At 35.7% G+C, this 22362-nt stretch overlaps 1 long non-coding RNA gene across 2 annotated transcripts; it reads right to left on the reverse strand.

Moving 5' to 3' along the window:
- Window positions 1-1617: 1617 nt before the first annotated feature.
- LOC145988196 (uncharacterized) lies at window positions 1618-22301 on the reverse strand. Of its 2 annotated transcripts, XR_014441706.1 has the most exons (7): window positions 22210-22301; window positions 10634-10691; window positions 9520-9558; window positions 6902-6952; window positions 6541-6594; window positions 3030-3063; window positions 1618-1731 (listed from the first exon to the last, which is right to left on the reverse strand). It is a non-coding gene; the product is annotated as an uncharacterized LOC145988196 (long non-coding RNA). The 2 variants fall into 2 exon arrangements; XR_014441707.1 differs by lacking the exon at window positions 6541-6594.
- Between the last annotated feature and the right edge of the window lie 61 nt (window positions 22302-22362).

Below are 22362 nucleotides of genomic sequence, written 5' to 3' on the forward strand. Positions count from 1 at the left end.
ATTGACACAGCTAAATGTGTAATTTTGTCATCTTCGAAATGATCTTCTTGGATCTCCCAAATTGATGCATTTTAGTGCATCACACGAAACTTCATCTCATAAAAATACCGTTTAATACATTCCTTTGTGTAGCCTATTTTGAGACACTAAAAGGTGCATCATTTGCAGTTTATGCACGTTAACGTGTTATTGAAGTCAAAATATATGTGTCAATTGACACGTTTTGGGTTCTGTGTGTACTATCTGCACACAGAGTCGGTGCCGGAAGATGAAGCGTCTGCAGTCAAAGCTGGCAACCAGCTTGAAAAATGGCCTTTCTTTTCGTTCTAGTTTCAACTGCGATAACAGAAAATCATTTTGCGACAGTTGTGGGTGTGATGGCTCAAACAATCTAACCAGGGCATGCGTTGCTTCCCGCCTCCAAATGTGGATGTTGACTCACGGTTATTCTCGAGGGAGGCTGGAAGGGTGAACCTACTTGCAGCCCAAGCTGGCACGCCTTTTCTCATTTTTACTTCCTAACATCAGCCTTGTAATCAAGGGTTTCCGGTTTCGAGGCACATGGTGGTTCGGATTCAACTTTAAACTGTAGGACCAGTCCCGTTTGTCCTACCTGTGCATAAAGTGCACTTAAAACAACAACTTAACTCTTACTTCCTAAGTTCATTGAAAACATTTTAAGTGATTGTTTTTGTACTATACTGAATAAATTCACATTATTATGCAAAACAATGCTATTCATTCCTTTATCTTTTTCTAGGATATAAATGCAACTTACCTCCTGAAGAAATATTGTCAAATGCACGAAGAGCACATGCAAGAATTTCGAAGCGCACAGCAGTTCTGGCATTACTAATTAAATATTTCTACCGGCTTCAATAATAGGCAAAAAAAAAAAAAAAAAAAAAAAAAAAAAAATGCTTAGAAATTATATAATTTTGTGCCGTTTGGTTCGTCAACATCAGTGTGTTCGCTTCGATTAAAAGACATGTGTCTGCTTATAAATAATGTGACTTGTGCAATGTATTTTTCCATTTGATGTTACCATTTATATGTGATATAATTGCTGTAGTTTTACTGTATATATAGTTTTATAATGACCTGGTTGTTATTAATTGATTCAACAGATAAGTGGTAGTAATTTTAATTATAAATATGGCTTTGTTTCTGATTCAAGGGTGGAGGTGAGTGGGGGAAGGCACATTGGTGGATTTGCTATCTCCTTTGGTTAGTATTAAATATAGTGATCGCGATAACTGTCATAAATTGAGGCATTCAAAGCTGAAATTCACATAGCACCTAGGTACGATGTGAACATATTCATAGATTCAATCATCTACTGAATTAGGTACCTATATATATTTTCGGAAGTGATTTTCAAGTTACCATACCAGCATTTGCCTTGAGAAAACTGAGGAATAAAGGACAAAAAACAGATGGTAAGTTTCAGTCTTAATTGAATATGCCAATGACATGACTTACTGTTTGTGTATTCACTGTGTAGAATATTTTCTACAGGTGCATATTAAACATATCTTCAAAATAATCATAATTTGGCTGTATTAATGGATTGGGTTCCCAATACAAATATCATGAAAATAAGCAAAATTAACAACACACTTTTTAATACTTTCATTTATTAACTTTTGGCATTTCGTTACAAATTAAAAGTTTTTGGAAACAATGACAATCATACGTAAGAGCATTAGAGTCCTCAATAGTACAGTCAACCTGTAAATAGACAAATAAGACAACTTGATAAATCGAGGATAAATTAGGATTATGAATTCCTTAATTCTACAATTTGGTCATAATAAACTCAAGCACAGACAAGAAATCAGAACAGAATTAACTTTTACCAGCACAGTAATTCAAGCCTTCTGTGTAAACATAACATGACATTCTACAGACAAATGTACTCCTACGTTTAGTAAAATGAATCTCTAAACAACACAATATACCTCTCAGACAGAGTAACTATCTCATTTTGGATAGAAATTAATCATAAACCATCCCCATTATAGAAAGAGATGTGTCAAGAGCAGTAACGACTTTCACTCAACTTTGGAAGAAATTTTGTTAATTTAAACTATGAGCCGGTTTCTACTGGCTGTCCCAGTCAATAGTACCGGCTCGAAGACATTTGTCTATGAGGCAAATGACGGCTAAATCGCATCAATAAAATGGAATAGTCCATTGTAACGTGAACCGTGGTAGGTACTGAAGGTCATCAGTACACAATCTTCATTTCTTTTCATGATCCTTGGCATGCAACTGTTGATCAGGGCCAGGCTACTTTTAACTGGGACACCCTGTATAAAAGCAATGATCGTTAATATAAATTCCTCTTTACATACCACATGATCTATTTATTTCTATTTTCGAATAACTTAAATCTGTAATAGTGTTTTAATATCTTATCGTGCGAAAGAAAAGCAACCATAACATTTCTATAATTCCAGCACATAAGATGTTATATTGTGCTCACGTTCACAAAGTTACTATTACTACACATAAAATACATTTACTTAAAGCATTATGTCTATGGTCCGGTAGCGAAACCTAAAGACTTATAAACAAATATCATGGAGACGATTGTTGCACATTAATACATTAAATCTACAGAATAATGTCTGCCGTTTGCTCTGTTTTAGAGAAAACGTCATCCAAATTCTTCCCACTTTATCGTGCACATTTTTCTAAAAAGCTGTGTAATTCCAGGAACGAGCGATTGAACGGGTTGTCCCTGGTAATACACGTCGCACCATGTCTTAAGATATTGCTGTAATTTTTCTGACGACTGGCGTGTGCGGTTTATTCACGGGCAATTTCCCCTTGAGGTATCCCTATAGGAAGGAACCACAATCAGAAGGATCTGGTGAACGAGTAGGCCATGGACAGTCAACAGGCTGGGAAATGTGATATTCACATATTGATGAGATATGATTTAAAGTTTAAACAAATGTTAATTTATATATCTTGGTGCTGAAAAAGAAAAAGTTTAATAATGGTCTGCTCTGTGTACTTACTGGCATGTCTTATGCCACAATTTCTATCTTCATCCTACAACAGAAAAATAAACATACTACGATATATAACAATATCATAGTGTTGGATTTAAAACAGTGCTTACTTACTGATAAGTAAAATATCTTGTTTAACATAATATATTTGTTGAGAGTGTAAAATCTTCAAATTAATTTTGATATAAGGAAGGAATTGAAAATGTCTGAAAAATGTAGTTTGATGATGGATTAGTTTCACAGGAACAACTTTTGAAGTAATATAAGCATTTGTATTAGTAAGTGGAGATGATGTTCAAAATTATTATAGAAAACATCATCTGTAAATATTCGATCTAATTTCGAAGGAAGATGAAAAGCGCAAAGTTAATATCAACACATAAATAAGTAAAAGTGTATTGTTATGCATAAAATACAAATGCAAAAAATGTTTATCAAAGAGTAATATGAAACTGAACAAATGGTTCAATATATACGAATCAAAATCGAGCATGTTATTTTGAGTGACAGGCTTTATCACAAATATGAAAATTGCGTAATGTTTATAAAAAATTGTAAAGAGAAAAAAAGGTAGGAAGACCTTGTTCTCGTGGTTCTGTGCGCAGATTTAGCATTAACTTGGAGACTCTCGCTTTGTGTATAGCTATACTCCAATAAATGTTAGATCAGCGGTTCAAATTTCAAGGAGCTAGATATTCTGTTCAAAGGATCTTTTTTATTGAGTCAAGTCAGAGAATTACTAATTTGAGTTGCTGTTTTATGTCGAAATATGAACAGATAGGGCAATCGGACTGGATCTACAGTTTAACGTAAGATCCGAACTACTATGTGCATCCACCGGGTATCCAGACTTGTTGATCATCACTACGCTACATCGGGAAGGCTCAGAGTGAATTACAAGTGAAATAATGTGAGATTTGTTTTTTATATCTTTAATTACAAATTAAAGTATTGAAGTTACATATCCAAACTTTCGTATATATACCGTGCAATGATATTTTGTTTTCTTACCAATAATAACTTACCATGTTGCTGGATTGATTAATTAACGTATATTAAAATAAGACAGTTGTTGTGTGTCTTGGCATTCGAAGTTCACAGTCTTGTCATGGGACACAGTTATTTATACATGTACCCAGAAAGCAAAGAGCGAAAACGAACTGATGAAGTCTGTCCATTTCTGCATCATGCATTTACATTGCTGAACCCAGCAGTCCGACACCTGAAGATTTCATTTGACACTTGAGTCGAGCAGAACAAGAATTGCAAGTATATATACCCTGTCCCAGGAATCTTTGAAGCGAGCGAACGTAAAGAAATATATCTGCAAGTAGTGACTCGAGACGGCTCTATCAAAGAACATGCAGCAGCGTGTACTGCTTCGCTTCGTCGATTCGCTTTCCCCACATCTCCCTTGCTCCACAGATTCCCGCGATAGGGTAGAGTAAAGTGACCAAAGGCGGACCCCACCTCCGCGGACCCCCAGCATTTATTTTCAAGGAAGCACCGCAGACAAGCGACGTGTAGGAATAATTATTCTGAATGACGTAGCGAGCCAGTGGCCTAGTCAATTTTTATTTCGTTTTTAGTTGGAGCGTGTGGTGCATAGATTTCTCTTTACCTGCTGAAGTGAAAATGTTTCGACTGTCAGCAATTTCATCATATTTCGACTTCTAAGAATTTGTGTCTCATCACTAGGGCTAGGCTTTTTATGACCTTAAAATCACCAAAATATGCTAAATAAAATATGCTCTTATGACCTAAAATTTTACAAAATATGCACTATAATTTGAAAAATATGCTCTTCTAACTGAACTGTTTTCAAACATGAATATCTAACTTATTTTCACATAGGTACTATTTTTAGTTCACTTTATGGGCCCTGAGTTGCAATGGACAATGAATACTTTCTGTAAAATTTCAAATAAAATTGAAAAGATCTTGCTGCAGTTTTAAAAAAAAAACTCCAGAGAACCTGGAAGTAAGAACGAATCCACTTCGAAAACGACTGTAGGCTATATTTCTTGAAAAAGCAAAAATATGCTGAATATGACCAAAAATCCATCAGAATATGCTCTATCAGGTAGAAATGGCCAAATATGCTAAAGCATGTCCTTAAAAAGCTCCTCAATTCAATTAGTGTCTTCACAGTGTGAATTTCTATGTACATATATTTAGGGAACACAGCACCCTTACCAAAGAAAATTTGCTAAATCATGAAAATCCTCTACTCATTACTAATATGTAAATATAGAGTAGATCTAACAACTATGTGGTTATATAATAGTTTCATAAAGGTATGAAGTGGCTATGGCGATATTTCGAGACAATAGGCTTTTGCTAATAAGTCGGACCCCCATGTTTCCCGTTATATTTTGAGGAAGGCTGATTATCTTCGGTCACTTATAGGTTGGAAGGAAAAGGCAGAAGCAACATGAAAAGGCCCTGGTTCCTTGAGTCGATGGCCAGAGCGATATAGATGCAATGAGAACAAAGAAAATTGGCTGGAAGAAAGCTGCTAATAGTTTGTTTCCCCTAAAACAACGTCTTATCCAGTGACAGACATTGGAACCCTGAAGGTCCCAGACAAAAAAGGGTCGTCCGATTTTAGCGATGGAGGGAACGCTGTTTGGTCTAACGCGTTCAGATTTAAGACGCATGGCATATCAACGGAACGGAACAATATTGACCATCCTTTTAAAAGATACTGTCTGTACATCGGCAGACGACTACTAAACATGGTTTTGTAGGTTATCCACTCCACTATGAATTTACATGTAAATACTCAAATATAACTCTTTTTAAAAATATCATCATAATACGTATAACATAACCTCAGTTTATTTAGATTTTCTACTTTAAATTACTATTAAATTGCCATTTATAATATTTGTTTTACAAATATTAGTAGGGGGTTGGAATTTGGAGTATTTTTTCCAAACGCTCATTTTTGCAACCTTATGCTATAATTGAGAATTCTCTTGGCAGTGTTTCTAAAGTGGACTCTAACAGAGGGAGCCCTTCGGCAACTTAATAGAGAGTATTTTAACAATGAAAAACCATTGTTAACTTTAATATTAAGAAATGTATAATAGAAAAACCAATTGGGGGCCCGACTTGATCACTTTCCTCTCGGATATCTCCACCATCTAGTCCATAACCTCTTCGCGGTGACATTTCAATGAGAACTAATCTATGCCTTATGGGTATCATCAACTGATCCATTTGATTTTATGTCCCTTTTCTCATTTTACGAACATTCTTATTCTAGAATAAAAAGTGACATATCTAAACTAACAATTTAATTGATCTTTCGTAAAATCAAATCTTTCTAAACTGAAATTAAAACATTAATTTGAAACTTATGAAATGGCGTTGGTTGATACGTAATATATACACTTAAGTTTTAAATCACGACCAATGCCTATCATTAAAATACAATTAAATCAAGATTTATTTAAAGTTCAAAATTTTGTAGGTTGCCTCAAATTCTTAATATTATCTCCTTTCTACGTACTATACCCAACGGGCATCGCACGAGCAGTAACGCGATCCTGTTCATCATGAACACCTAAAAAAAAACAAAAAAAAAAACATGTTCTTGTACTGAAAATATTTGAAGTATTAGATAACATGTTATTTTGATTAACTCTAGTATGTGTAACCACAAAATGATTCGTTCTTCTTGTACATATTTAATTTTTGTTATAGAAAATTCCTTGGTTCATTCTCTCTCCCTCTCTCTCTCCACACACACACACACACACACACACACACACACACACGCACGCAAGCACACATGCTTTAAGTGCTTATAAAATAGCTAATTGCATATTCAAACTAATATAATATTAGAGAAATAATTATGCACAACATACCATAATAGTCATAATCCATTGGACCATGCACAGGAAGTGATCTTCCTGCAACTGAAAAGTTATAATTGTAAGAAAACACAATTACGTTGAATTCAAGACAATATGTAGGTATGTATGAAATAGTGTACACTTAGAGCAGAAGTGGAGTAAAAGGTATATTCGAGATTACTATTCCTTTGTTAATGCTATTTTTTTATGAAATAATTTAATAATCTTATAATAACTGCATCTTAGTATAAATTGATGCAAATCAGCTATTTTCATGTAGGTTAAAATTCGGTATCCTTTTTGGTACAATCGAATTCATTTTGTTATGTAAGTATATTTTGGCGGTTTCTCTGTGTATATATACACACCGAATTCTGATGCTAAACAATGGCGACGTTCTCTTGTTTGTAATATCACCTAACTCGAAGGTGTTTTAACTAAATCTCTTTTGAAATATCCATTGCAAAATGAGTTTCCTTCAACAAGTCATGTGTCTATTCGAAATGTGAACTTTTGCACCACATAAGACGTTGATTCAAGATATGACCCTAATATACTAAAAATTAGCATGGCCATATTTAAGGCGTTAACTGCTGATTCTTAGTATAATTAATATTATCATACTATTAATGATTCAGTATATATATTTATATATACACAAGGTGATTCAGAATTCCTATTACATATTTCTAGAGGTTGTAGAGGGGACTTAGTAGATCAAGTTTGGATAAGGAACATATGTCCGGAAACGTACCGTCTTGGTACTACACAGATGACAAGATTACAATTTCACATCTCCCGCTTCACGGTAGGCAATCCACATTGACGAAGGACGACGTCTTGTCACCTGATGTCATGTGTGCTGCTTCCAACATCATCTGTTTACAATCAGGTGTGTTTCGACCTTCACGTCAGTTTCTATTCAGTCGTTGCGGAAGACAGTACAGTATGGTTGAATACACATTTGCCGAGAACATCGACATGTTGTTAATTTACGAAGCTGGACGTAATGGTAGAGCTGTGCAACGTCTGTATGCAGAGCGGGAGATGTGAAATTATGTGATCCTATCATCTCTGTAGTACCAAAACGGTACGTTTCCGGACGTGGGTTTATTGTCAAAACTTGTTCTACTAAGTCCCCTCTACAACCCATAGAAGTGTGTAATAGGAATTATGAATCACCCTGTATATATACACGTAATGATACGCATATTTGGAAAATTTTAATTCCTATCCATGCTTGAATTCTCTACAAAAGAAATTTCACGGAAATCTTAATAAAGTAGTCCTTATAGTATCATTTAGCAAAGGAGATTCTTCACATTGTAGATGGCCAGGGATGTGGGAGCAGAACGTTTGCTTCATGGCGTACTTTACCCTGGAATGCTCCGATTTGCACAGGAGAATTCGACAGGAAACGCAGTTAGAAGGGTATACGCATATTACATTAGCGAAGGGTGCTCTGAAGAAGATCTCCTATTCAGTAATAACTTCACTTTTCTTCATTGACAGTAGCAGCCAGTGCCGCCACCAGGAACCACAAGTAATTGCTGGCGCATTCCTCGTCCACCTACATTTTCCCTCCTACTCGGGGTTCTATCCAAGTAAGGGTTAAAGTTATCTATCTTTTTATTTTTCCCAAGTACTCTAACTACCATAGCCGGCTAGGCAATTTAAGTGGTGGAAGTGTGGATGGAAGGAGGTGCTACACATTTAAGATATCCACTCGACTATATGGTTGGGAAACCTAATGGTTGTGAATGGAATTTTGGATCATTCACAGTTGTTTAAATTGCGTCCATCATGAACTTTATCAAGAAAACTTTCATCTAAATTGTAACATTAAGATGAGAGTAAAGTATTAAATATACACGCGCACTATTAAATCATACCGGACAAATTCACGTGAACACTTCATAAGTAAGGAAAGCAATTTGTGTCATATTCACGTACCAAATATCTGTTTGGATTAGATAAATTAATTGTGAATTTATATTACGGCAAACGCGTGCACATGTATTATTCTCACTATGTGAAAAAAATGATTCAATGATTTAAATTTGAAACAAATATTAATGTTATTGATAATGCATTATGTTGTCCATTTTGTAATAATACTTCAATTACTGACATTCAAGATCTATTTTTCAATTTCGAAATTAAACTTCCTCAAGAGAAACAAATACTTACATTTATGTTATATCAGTTAAACGATAAGATAATCAAATGAGTCAAATAACCTTTATGTAGAGAATTGCATGTGGAATGTTTATTTTTGTTTAAATACGTGTTCTGCTCGTCCTGTGCTTTAGGAGATAAAATGGAAACGTTGTAATGTGGAAAATATTTAGAATCTAGCATTTTGGAGCTTCGGACACATTTTTCGAAATGGCAAGAAAAATGTTCTGAAAATTTTTCACCAAGACGAAAACGTTGACATCACAAACATCTGTACACGAATATTCTATGGGATTCATTTTCGATAATTGGTCAACACCAACATTTTTGCAGCTCTTACCGGAAATCACTACTGAAATCACCACCAATCAAATGCTGCCAGTAATTATAATTGCATTGGCCAAGACAAGCATTTATACTACATTATCACACACACACAACAGTACACACACCTTCTTTCTTGTTATCGTGCCCGTTGTTACCTGGATAATCTATAAAAATAAGTAAATAATACTATATTATACGTTTTAAGTATAATCACTTACATTACAAGACATTTCATAGAGATTATTTTGGAATTTTAAAATAAATATAAAATGTATGTAGTTTGTAAAGTAAACATATACACAAAAAAATGTTGCCTTATTGCTTATGATACTGCATTCTCGTTTTAAAAAATTGCTAATTAAAGGTTCAGTATTAATGTAAGTTTGCCAAATGAATGCAAATTTAGTGAAGTATATTTAAGTAGTGTTCATAGAAACAGGATAAATTCACTAAATATGATTTGAAATAACAACTGGCGTAGGTTTTTTGTAATTACGAAGAGAGACACGCCAGCGAAACATTCAAAAGAGTAAAACTACTCATTTGTAAATATGTAGACAAATGAAGAAATAATGCAAGGAAATGCAATTGCAAATGTAGAAACACGCAATTTATTTATTTATTTATTGAGAAAATTACAGATATATCACAGATGTGCATTTTACACTAAAGTTTTCAACAATAAGAAGAAGTAAAACAATAAAAATTACAAAATATAACAAAAATTAATAGCAAATTAACAAAGAAAATGTAAAAGATGTTACTATTTGATATTATTTACAAACATTTATTCTGATGGAAGATGGAAAGACATTCTTGGAGGAAAATATGTCAATACTTGATGGGAGGTCATTACATTGTGTGGGAAGTCTGTAGAAGAGGGATCTTTTCTGAATTTTCTAGTCATGGTTTTCTTATGCAAAATAAGCTTGTGTTCCGTGTTGTTTGCACAGGTACTCGAAAGTGAAATTCCTTAAGAAGTGTGTCGCAGCGGATTTGCCATTAACAATTTTGTATAAATAATTGAAATTATTCTGCAAACGGCGCTGGTATGCAGTCTGTAAGTTTAGAAAATACAAGAGATGAAAACTATATAATGAGGGAATCCTGTAACGAGATCAATTGTGATAGTTGGGTTCCCAACCGTACATGTCAGTTCAGAAATATTATTGACATAATTGAGCATTGGATAACATATTAAATAAATCGTTAAGGATAATACATATTTACTAAACTTACCGCCTGTATGGTAAACCTGTGCCAGAACATTGAACTGTTTCAGTTCACTCAGGGAAACCTGAAATGTGAGTAATTGAAAGATTGTACAGTTCAACACCCGTTACCATACCTTTCGGTGGTATGGGATTTCTTTGTTCTTCTTAGAATGTATGGTTATTTAAAAACAGCTTCTAAGACCAGATAGCAATTCCAAAACGTATAAAGCTCTGGACCTTGTTCTGGGCTCATTTTGAATTTAACGGAACGGAAAATCAAGAGTTCGAAATGTGAAAATTGCGAACAAAGATACATCCATTCATTTTAATGCATGGTGAGATTAAAGGGGGTATGGAGGATTTTCGTCTCCTCTATCTTGACCCATCCCAACCAGGAATAATCATCTCCAACCCACTGGATATAGAAACAATATTATTGAATATATCACACTTACAGAATTCCATTCAGTTCAGTTTATTTTAATTTTAATGTCCCATAGCTACACATAAAAATATATTTAAACAATTTTTGACCGATGTGTACCACATCCAATGCCTTTTAGAAACCTGTATTTTCTAAGACATCTAGAGGACGTTGTATTATATAACAAAAAAATAGTTGAGATGGTACCCGATTAACTCGTAAGAGGTCTAACTTTGGAATATTTGTAAAACATTTGAGAAAGCAGTTATTTGTAATACTCGGATACCGTATTTCCCGGCGTATAAGATGCACCGACGTATAAGAACACATTTGAGGAAAAAACTTTATCACTGTATTAATATTTAATTTACAGTCTTTCCAATATAAAGTAATATAGCCTATCGGTATATCTTCAACAAATAACTTACCTATTCTAACAAGGATGGAATATATTTTAATCTTCTTTGTCAAACACCGTAAGAAATCAAGAAAGAAATCGTCTAACTCAGAATAGAGAAAATTTCCAGAAATGAAGGCAATCAAAAATTGAGTATCGTCGTATAAGGCCTATTTTTAAAGGAAAAAAGTGCGTCTTATAAGCCGGCAAATATACGGTAATTAGCTCTACGTATTGACGTTTTTCAAGCACTGAAAGTAATACAGTATCATTCATTTCATGTACAAAACCGAAATCCTTTAGATCTCAGAGCAAGCAAGGAAAACCATACGCTCGAAAGTTTTATTTTCTTTTCAATCTTTGGTGGCCAATTTGAAGAGCCGACCAAGATTTATTTTCGTGTGTAGTGTTATTAAAAGCAGATACATGCGTGTGCTTTAGCGTGATATGTCAATTCCTCGTTTATGTGAAAACGTGAACTTTATTGTAAGCAAAAGCATGTGCGCGTCACAGTTAAAGGTTTTTGGCATCTACAAAGAAAATCCAATACACATTCCCACCTCGCCGGCCTCCGTTACGGAGTGACTAACATAACGCGCTACGACGCCAGAGGTCCAGGGTTCGAATCCCGGCCTGGGATGGGTGTTATTTGTGAGTGTCCCTTCACCATATCATCACTCCTCCTCATCTTCGCGATTAGCCAAAAGTGGAAGGTGCGAAGTAAAATAAACCAAATGAATCAATCAAACCATCCCATCTCATTCAAAGATCTTGTGAATCCAATCCAAAAACTACCAATATCCATAGCGGAATGTGAAAGTGGGTTCAATGCCACAAATCTAAACTTAACTGATTAGAGAAATCATTTAGAAGTTTTAAACCTATTTTTCCTTTCCTTAGATCCCCAGTGCATTGTTTTCGTGCTGAAAAAAATCCAAGAAATTAGATCAAGTCTAAGTATCACAGTACCCTTGACAAGCCAACTGGCAAACCATAGAACCTGCAGTCAGACTCCTTTATCTTCATCTGACTACTGTAATTTTCTCACATTTGACTTTAGAGTTTAACTTAAAATGGCGTTGTGTTTGTGTTGTATTCAATATCAAAATTAGATTTGAAGCAATTAATGTCCAATTCTAAGTATACCTAACACATAGGTAAAACTAAATTCCGCCCCCCATTTTTATAAAATCACAAATTGATCCCTGTTTTATTGTCTACGAAACATTTAATTTCACGTAGGAATGATATCGCGATGTGAAGAGTCGAGAATTGTCACAGCCTCATCTCGTCTTCTGCGTGGTGAGGTCTTTCTCATTCTCGCTTGTGTTTATTTTTGTTTCGGTTTCCATTCAGAAGTTATTAAAACTTATTCTAGATTCACTACATGCTCCGATAGGCTAATCGGGACTGGATCTACAGTTTAATTAAAGTGGAATCCAAAGCACTGTGCATGTGGGACCCCTTAATTACAAGGCTTGGTATCTCGTCCTGACCCACGAAATGTTTAGTATAAGCAACACGTACATTGTGTCACCACTCTAACTTTCACAACGTACAAGATGTCATTAAAGCAAAAACTTTTCTTTATAACGATTTTCTGCTTTACATTTTGTTTTGACGCTGCGAACCGTTGAAATAGGGAATTTTATCCTGAATAGATTAAACCGGCAGCACAGGTTCGTAATTGTCACTAATGGATTAACTTTGCAATTACAGTAAACAAAATATACGACTTATTTGAAAAAAATCAATAAGATATAAGCTTGGCATGTCTGTATAAGACACATAGTAATTTAAATTAATTGTAGGTGATTTCTTAAAATATGATATCAGAGTTTCGAACATCAAGGATCGTCTCGCTTTACCTTTGCAGAGATTTATTTCAGTCTCGTCTAGAAAATTGAGAGGAAACACAGACTTTTCTTGTCTCAGTACCATCTCTATTTTCAAAAAGCTCTCAATATTTAACAAGTATAGTTCTCTCTTACAAGGGTGTGAAAATTATCGGTGAGGTACAGGAGTACATTGTACCCTGCAAGTTGGTCTGTCGTGTTTTGTCTCGTTTGTGTAAGTATCTTGTTTCGGAAAATTCCATTTGAAAAACTCAAAGGAATACGATGTCAGTTTACTACTCTGAAGAAGATTTGTATCTTATCTTCGAATTGATGCGACCACTTCTATAGAAAAGTGTATCCCTCTTATGCAAAAGAGCAGTCGCCTGGAGTGTGATTTTCTGAGAGTAAACTTTACCCGATTCCATCGTTCCACACATATTTTAAACCATTTCATCTTAGAGAGCTTTCCAAACCTCGAACACAGGTTAATGGACTAACTAGTAGCAAGCACAATGTAGTAAAATAAGTTTACAATAGTTTGAATTTCTGTGATAAAGAATATAATGCTTGTAAGTTATAAACAATATAAACTTTTTTTTGAGTGAATTAGAAATAGGTTCTTCTAACAGTAGAACCTAGCCTATGTAAATTTATTTAAAGGGGGGGAGGGTACAGGGTGTATAACTTGATTTACGGATTTAGGGGGTACACTGATATATTTGCATAAGAATGCACGACCATTGTTACTGTAATTTAGCTATCTTGAAATAATGATTATTACCAATAATACAACGCCAGGTTGGCAAATTAGAAACTCTTATTTTGTTTTCAATCATAACACTGTTAAGCCTTGTTTCCATTTATAACTCCATTAAGCCTTGTTTCCATGATTATGAAAAACTAAATATGCTGACCAAGGCAGTAATTTATTTTATTATAAAACATAAACTAACGTAACGTTTCAACCTTCTAGCAAGGTCTTCTTCAGACTCTGTATCAAGTACAAAAGTAACCAGATACAACGAGAAGGGTAATATATATACACAAACATTACTCCCTCCAGACTATTTAGAAAGTTGTTAGGAACTTTCTAGCAGATGACTTTCACTTTCCAACTTTACTTTCACCTAAAAGGCTAAACACAATTACTTCCATATAGAATGTGGTTGGACTTTTTAATCTCACGCTCTTTTCCCTTCATTTTTCTTCCTTTTCCTCTCCTCTTTTTCTCTTGTCCTTTCCACTCTTTCCAACATCTTCTTCCATTCTTTGTTTAACTTCAGTCCCCCATTCCAGTTCATTGTGTCTTCTTCGCCTTTCTTCTCTATTTCCTTGGCTTCCTTCCATTTTTTCACTAGCATTCTCTTCTCCCTTCCTATCTGCTTAGCCTCATCCCACTCTATGTCATGTCCTGTTTCTCTCGTGTGTTTAAATATTGCATTTCTCTCTCTCTTAAGTCGTACATCATCCCTATGTTGTTTCAACCTGTCTTTCAGCCTTTTTTTCGTTTCTCCTATCTACACACTCTGACATTCTTTACATTTTACTTCGTAGATAATCCCTTCTTCTTCCTCTTCTCTGTTTTCCTTTTTCTTGTTAGCATTCCTCGCTATTCCTAAGATGCTTCTCCCTCCCTTCCTGTAAGTTTTAATTCCTGCTTTTCTAAGCACTTTGCATATCTTTTCTGTGGTCTTCCCCATACTCCTTATTCCAAACCTTCTCTCCTCTTTTTCTTTCTCTTCTAATTCTCCCCTGCCCGTTTTCTTACTTCTTCTGTTTATGTCCAGTCTATCCTGCTTCTCATAGCCATTCTTTTCCAGCTGTTTCCATAGGCTATTTATTTTGCCTTCTTTTTCACATTCTTTCATGCATATTTTCTTGATTCTGTCCTCCATATTCTTTATAAAATTTATTTTTGTCACCTCACTTACATCACTTCTTTTGTGGCAGAATACCCCTGCTGCACACTTCTTCTGATACCAAGCGGTTTCAATTTCTTGTCCTCTTTCCCTTTTCATCAATATATCTAGATAGCTTAACTTGTCTTCTTCTTCTATTTCAAGTTCCAATAATATCCCTCTTTCTTCATCTTGAATTTCTTTGGCAAAAATGTCAAGCTGCCTCTTCGTTCCCTTCCAAATGCCAAAACAGTCGTCCACATATCTGCAAAACAGAACCATTTTGTCACCTCCTGGTTCTGTTTTGCAGATATGTGGACGACTGTTTTGGCATTTGGAAGGGAACGAAGAGGCAGCTTGACATTTTTGCCAAAGAAATTCAAGATGAAGAAAGAGGGATATTATTGGAACTTGAAATAGAAGAAGAAGACAAGTTAAGCTATCTAGATATATTGATGAAAAGGGAAAGAGGACAAGAAATTGAAACCGCTTGGTATCAGAAGAAGTGTGCAGCAGGGGTATTCTGCCACAAAAGAAGTGATGTAAGTGAGGTGACAAAAATAAATTTTATAAAGAATATGGAGGACAGAATCAAGAAAATATGCATGAAAGAATGTGAAAAAGAAGGCAAAATAAATAGCCTATGGAAACAGCTGGAAAAGAATGGCTATGAGAAGCAGGATAGACTGGACATAAACAGAAGAAGTAAGAAAACGGGCAGGGGAGAATTAGAAGAGAAAGAAAAAGAGGAGAGAAGGTTTGGAATAAGGAGTATGGGGAAGACCACAGAAAAGATATGCAAAGTGCTTAGAAAAGCAGGAATTAAAACTTACAGGAAGGGAGGGAGAAGCATCTTAGGAATAGCGAGGAATGCTAACAAGAAAAAGGAAAACAGAGAAGAGGAAGAAGAAGGGATTATCTACGAAGTAAAATGTAAAGAATGTCAGAGTGTGTAGATAGGAGAAACGAAAAAAAGGCTGAAAGACAGGTTGAAACAACATAGGGATGATGTACGACTTAAGAGAGAGAGAAATGCAATATTTAAACACACGAGAGAAACAGGACATGACATAGAGTGGGATGAGGCTAAGCAGATAGGAAGGGAGAAGAGAATGCTAGTGAAAAAATGGAAGGAAGCCAAGGAAATAGAGAAGAAAGGCGAAGAAGACACAATGAACTGGAATGGGGGACTGAAGTTAAACAAAGAATGGAAGAAGATGTTGGAAAGAGTGGAAAGGACAAGAGAAAAAGAGGAGAGGAAAAGGAAGAAAAATGAAGGGAAAAGAGCGTGAGATTAAAAAGTCCAACCACATTCTATATGGAAGTAATTGTGTTTAGCCTTTTAGGTGAAAGTAAAGTTGGAAAGTGAAAGTCATCTGCTAGAAAGTTCCTAACAACTTTCTAAATAGTCTGGAGGGAGTAATGTTTGTGTATATATATTACCCTTCTCGTTGTATCTGGTTACTTTTGTACTTGATACAGAGTCTGAAGAAGACCTTGCTAGAAGGTTGAAACGTTACGTTAGTTTATGTTTTATAATAAAATAAATTACTGCCTTGGTCAGCATATTTAGTTCTTGTTTCCATGTTAATAAAACTTTCAAATGCTGACAAAGGCAAAATGTATTGTAAAGTACCTACCAAAAGTTTAAGACCACCTTGTCATGTGTTTTTCAGACAAACAGAAAACGTGCGAGTGCTTTTCATGAAATAAACACTTGAATGCAAAATAAGAATTATTATGTAATGTTATTGAAAGGTACATCAAGATCAAGAAAGTGTAAGGGCGTATTAATGCACTTATAACTAATAGATGCAACTAAAGGTACAATTTGTAAAATCATTAAATCTGAACTTTGAAAATATACTTGGAAACAAACATTTCTCCTGAAATTAGATGAACGAAGTGTGAAATTTTAATAGTCAATAGGTCCACCTTTAAGTTTCATGCACATTTGCACACGTTTTCTCATGCTGCGGACCAATTTCTGGCATTCTTGGGGCGTAATCTCATTCCATACTTCGGAGATCTGTTCACGAAGTTCCTGGACATTCCTTGGCTGGCGTCTGGCTACACGAAGACCAATGGTATTCCATAGGTTTTCTATAGGAATCAGGTCCGGACTTTGTGCTGGCCAAGGCAACAATGGGATTTCCCTCGCTTGAATCCAAGTCATTGTTGCTGCTGACGTGTGTCAAGTCTCGCGATAATCCGGTCCTCGCGTACAGAAGTTACCCTGGGGCGGCCGCAACGTGGTTTATCAACCACTGTACCTTGCTGGTCAAATTTGTTTATTGTGGTCGCCACGCAGGTTTTACTCACATTCAATGCGACTGCAATTTCTCTGTGAGACCTATTGCATCTGTACATACCAATTATTTGCCATTTTACGGCCACGGGTACAGATTTTTTCTGTCCAGAATTCCTGAGTGTGGAATCTCCTGACAGGTAATTGACACTGGTGAGAGTCTGTGTCTTATCAATTCCTCCACATCTGGATGTGGACAGATTCCTTATCTCCTGGACTCCTTCACTCCTCTTTTCTTTCTGCCTTCTTCTTTCCTCCTTCTTTTCTACCATCTTTTCCATTCTTTCTTACACTCCTTTCCATTCTTTGTTGATTTTCAGTCCCCCATTCCAGTCTCTTTCTTGTGGTAGCGTGTACATAGTGGAAACAAAAAAAGAGACTGAAAGACAGGTTGAAGCGACATAAGGATGACGTAAGACCAAGAAAATATCTAAAAATCCAACACGCTAAGGAGGATTTAAAGTAAGATGAGTTCATGTCAGAGCAAAAGTAAAATTTCTCGTTATTATGGATCAAATTTGTTTTATTAACATTATAATATATTGGCTTTTATACTTTTGTGCCGAGTAATTATTTGGTGGAACTATTGCAAAATTGCTCAGAATTATGTTTTAATTTACTTGTAAACTAATATTATAATAAATATAAATTAGTGTGTAATACGAATATGGCTGAAAAATATGAATCAATCAGTAATGTTGCAATGAGAAACATTTGATCTTCATGTATGCTATTTATGTGAATACAAGTATCACAAAAAATCATGTAATTCTTAAAATTTACGAAACTTACATTCTAGATAAGTTTTATCTATTTATTCATGTACTCTGCATGCTTTCTACGGCATTCACAATGACGTCAACATTCAACGCACTATGGGAAGAAACCGAATGAAGTCTGGGAAACATTCGCTATGAGAGACCTTCCAGGGAGAAGATTTACGATATTTTATACGTAGGGGAAAGTGGGGCAAAGCGAAATAAGGGGCAAAGTGAAATGATCGAATTGCCAAGCACACACGCAGCGCCACCTTTTGGTTTGTCGATATATTGTCACCATCACGTACAGGTGCATCTCCCTCATAGGTGGTAGCACGCGACAACTTTTCCTCCGGCTTCAGTAACAAAGAAAGTGTTTGGAGCACATGGTTTTGTAATATTGGCGCCCTGCTTCGTTGCACACTGAGAGGTATGTATTTTGTTAACATTATTCTCTTGATATTTTTATCATTACTTATAAAATCATGCATCATGTGGCAATGGCAAAATGTGTAAAGACGAAATAAATTAAATGCAAATAATTTATAAACCTGTACTGTGTGCCAGGGACAAAATGAAAGGGGCAAAGAGAAATGTTATTCCACTTTGCCCCGGGCTACAGTTTCTCGAAGTATCTAAATAGTAATGGTTAGATTTTAATACAATTCCAATAAAATTGTGTATTATTTATGTTACATCTTCTTGTTTCAGGCAAGATGGTACGTAATTACAAACGCACAACTAATCAGCAATCCTCGACAGAGGAGTCTATGGCTCTAGCTGTAACAGCTGTAAAAGATAATATTATGAGTTTTCAGAAGGCTGCTGACTCATTCGCCGTTCCTGTTGCCACGCTGTACGGTCGAGTAAAACGAGATGGTAAGAGTTTCAATTTGTATTATTTAATACATTTTATTTTTGTAGAACTGCAGCTTATGGATATAGCCTAGTGCATTTTAGTGTGTAGGCTAATAAGTTTCTCATTGTTTAATTTAAATCAAATCGTATTGTGAATGAGCAGAAGGCCTAAGTAGGCTTAAGCAATTATGAAGACATTTATCCTCACTGTGATACCAACTTGAAAACATTAAAGGTGTGACCTAATTTGAAACAGTATTGGATTGAAAAAAGAAATAATGAATATATTAACTTTATTTTTATTACTTTATCTGCTATTAATTAACATTATTAAACAAATTATTGATAAAAGGCCTACATGTGATGAATACTGTAGCTAATAAAACTTATATTTTTCCCCCCATTTTTGACATCAGAAACCCAGCGTGGGGACCGCACCCAAGACTGTCGGATTTAGAGACTAGTTTCCTAACCACTGTGCCATGAAGCCTGCTGTGCAGCTCATAAATCCCAGCTGATTGGACTGTTAGTTTTTGATTAAAAATTAGCTCTTAACATTGTATAAATTGATTCATGAATGGTCAGTAGGCTATAAACATTCCATCCGTATTTGAAAGGACCTAGACGTGTGGACCTACACTGTAACACAGGATAATGTTTGGAAACTTTTCAGTCTTGTTGTGAAAATTGAATTGTTATGAGTATAAAGAGAAATAAAGTAAACCAAAATAGACATATTTGAAGGTTCGAGTGACAAACGTAATTACATACAATAGGCTGATACTAATTGCATTAACACTTTTTTTTCTTTATTGCAGTGGACGTTGACCAGTCATGTGAGAAACGACTAGGAAGATTCAGGACGATTTTCACAGAATCTCAGGAGGCAGAATTAGAGGAACATGTCATTCTTATGGAATCACGACTATTCGGACTCACGACGAAGGATCTTCGCTGCCTGGCGTTTCAGTATGCTGAGTGTAATATAATAATATTGCACATTCATTCTCTAAGCAGTCTGGAATGGCTGGTGTAGACCGGCTGTATGGATTTTTGAAACGTCATCCTGCTTTAACACTTCTAACTCCAGAGTCTACTTCTCAAGCTAGAGCCTCATCTTTCAACAAGGTAACTGTAGCTAAATATTTCGATCTCCTTACAGCACTGATCGACACCCACAAGTTTTCTCCTAGTCGCATTTATAATGTCGACGAGACGGGTATGAGCACTGTTCCCAATAAAACTTCCAAGGTTATCAGTTTAAAGGGTAGGAGACAATTTGGACAAATTTCATCAGCAGAAAGAGGAACAACAACAACTGCTGTGATCTGCTTTAGTGCAGCAGGATACTACATTCCACCTCTTCTTATTTTTCCACGTGTTAGAAATAATCCAGCCTTTTCCCATGGAACACCTCCAGATACGATTGTTCATTGCCACCCTTCAGGCTGGATGCAGACAGATATTTTTACAAAGTGGTTTGATCATTTCATCCATTGTACCAAACCTTCCGTTCATGATCCTGCACTCCTTATCTCGATGGCCACGCGACCCACACAAAGAACCTTCAATTGGTCCTAAAGGCACGCGACAACCACGTGCATATCTTGTGTATCCCTCCTCACACGAGTCATAAACTCCAACCTCTAGATGTTGCCTTCATGGGCCCATTAAGCACATTTTATTCTCAGGAATGTGCAACGTGGCTACGTAATCACCCAGGAAAGGTAGTCTCTATAACTGAAGTTGGTGAACTATTTGGGAAAGCGTACATGAAGGCAGCCACCACAGTGACCGCAGTAAATGGATTCAGGTCAACTGGAATCTGTCCTTGCGACCCCAACATCTTTCCGGAAGAGGCTTTTGTAGCTGCAGAAACGACGAACAGACCACCTCCAGGTGAGGACGATGTAATTCCAAACCAATCGGCAGTTCCAGGAGAGGCATCAGCTGGTCCATCAGGAGTAGGAGTACAAATAGTTCGCGATGAGCCAAAAGTTCGTCCATTTGACGTCCTAACGGTACAGCCACAACTTAGCACTTCATCAAAAGTGTGTAAACAGGTGAGCCCTAAGGACATCCTGCCTTTGCCTGCTATGATAAGAGACAACAGTATCCGAAAAACATCGAGAAAGACAGGAGTGACAGCAGTTTTGACTTCTAGTCCTTACTTGACAGAGCTGAAGGTTCATAACTCTTCAGCTACAGGAAACAGCAAAGATTCATCATGTAAGAAGAGGCCAGCGCGTAAACAATTGTTTGGGGGTCGAGCTCTAAGCAAGGGTAAGAACAAAAAACCAAAACTACCAGTAGGCCTAGATGATGAATCTTCCGATGAGAGTGACGAAGAAGAGTGCATGTTTTGTAGTGAGCCCTTTTCAAGATCGAAGCCAGGTGAGGGATGGATCACGTGCTCCAAGTGCAAGAAATGGGCTCATGAGGAATGCACAACATTTGATAATGAGATTGATGATGAAAACCATTACATTTGTGACAATTGTAACACATAATTAATTGTAATGTTTCACAATTGGTGAATTGTATATGGGGCAAAGTGAAATTTTTGCAGTGTTTATAAATATTGCATGTCTTTCCTAAAGTAAAGATGGCTACATCTCATTGTTTTTATTACATGTAGTCAACATATGTAGGTATTACACTGTGTATTTAGATTTGTTATTTCTGTAATTACATGCGTTTCAAATATTATTATTTGTTAGCTATTTCACTTTTCCCCACCTTCCCCTACACATTCCTCACATCAATATGATAACCACACCTTGGATCACTTCAGCAAAGACCATACGCGCAATGCTTACATGGCATGTTTTCAAAGCAGCATCTGATCTGTTTGCAAAAAGTATAGTGATTTCGCGCAATGAATTTTGGGGAAAGTTGTTAGCTGAATATCATCCATTTAACGAATTGGAAAATCTCAGCATTAAAAAATTTAAATATGCAATGACACAACAAAGTTGTCTCTCGAATAATAGTGTGTATATAATTATTGAAAGTAAAGTATTCATTGTAATAAGGAAGTAATATATGATTTGATTCGACATATAAAAGATATTAACGAATTAGAATACAATTTAAAGAAGAATTTGTAACAAAACTTACCACGAGAATCAAGATGAAAAACATTAACTTCTTCATTGCGACAGTCTGGGAACAATGTCTTGAATAAACTGCTTTCTAAGTCTAAATATTGTTTTATATGCACAAATAATATACCGTGGAAACTAAAATTCGCCATGTACGTATTGAATTTTT

This window comes from Lepisma saccharinum, chromosome 5 (assembly GCF_977018435.1).
Source record: "Lepisma saccharinum chromosome 5, izLepSacc3.1, whole genome shotgun sequence".
Taxonomy (NCBI): domain Eukaryota; kingdom Metazoa; phylum Arthropoda; class Insecta; order Zygentoma; family Lepismatidae; genus Lepisma; species Lepisma saccharinum.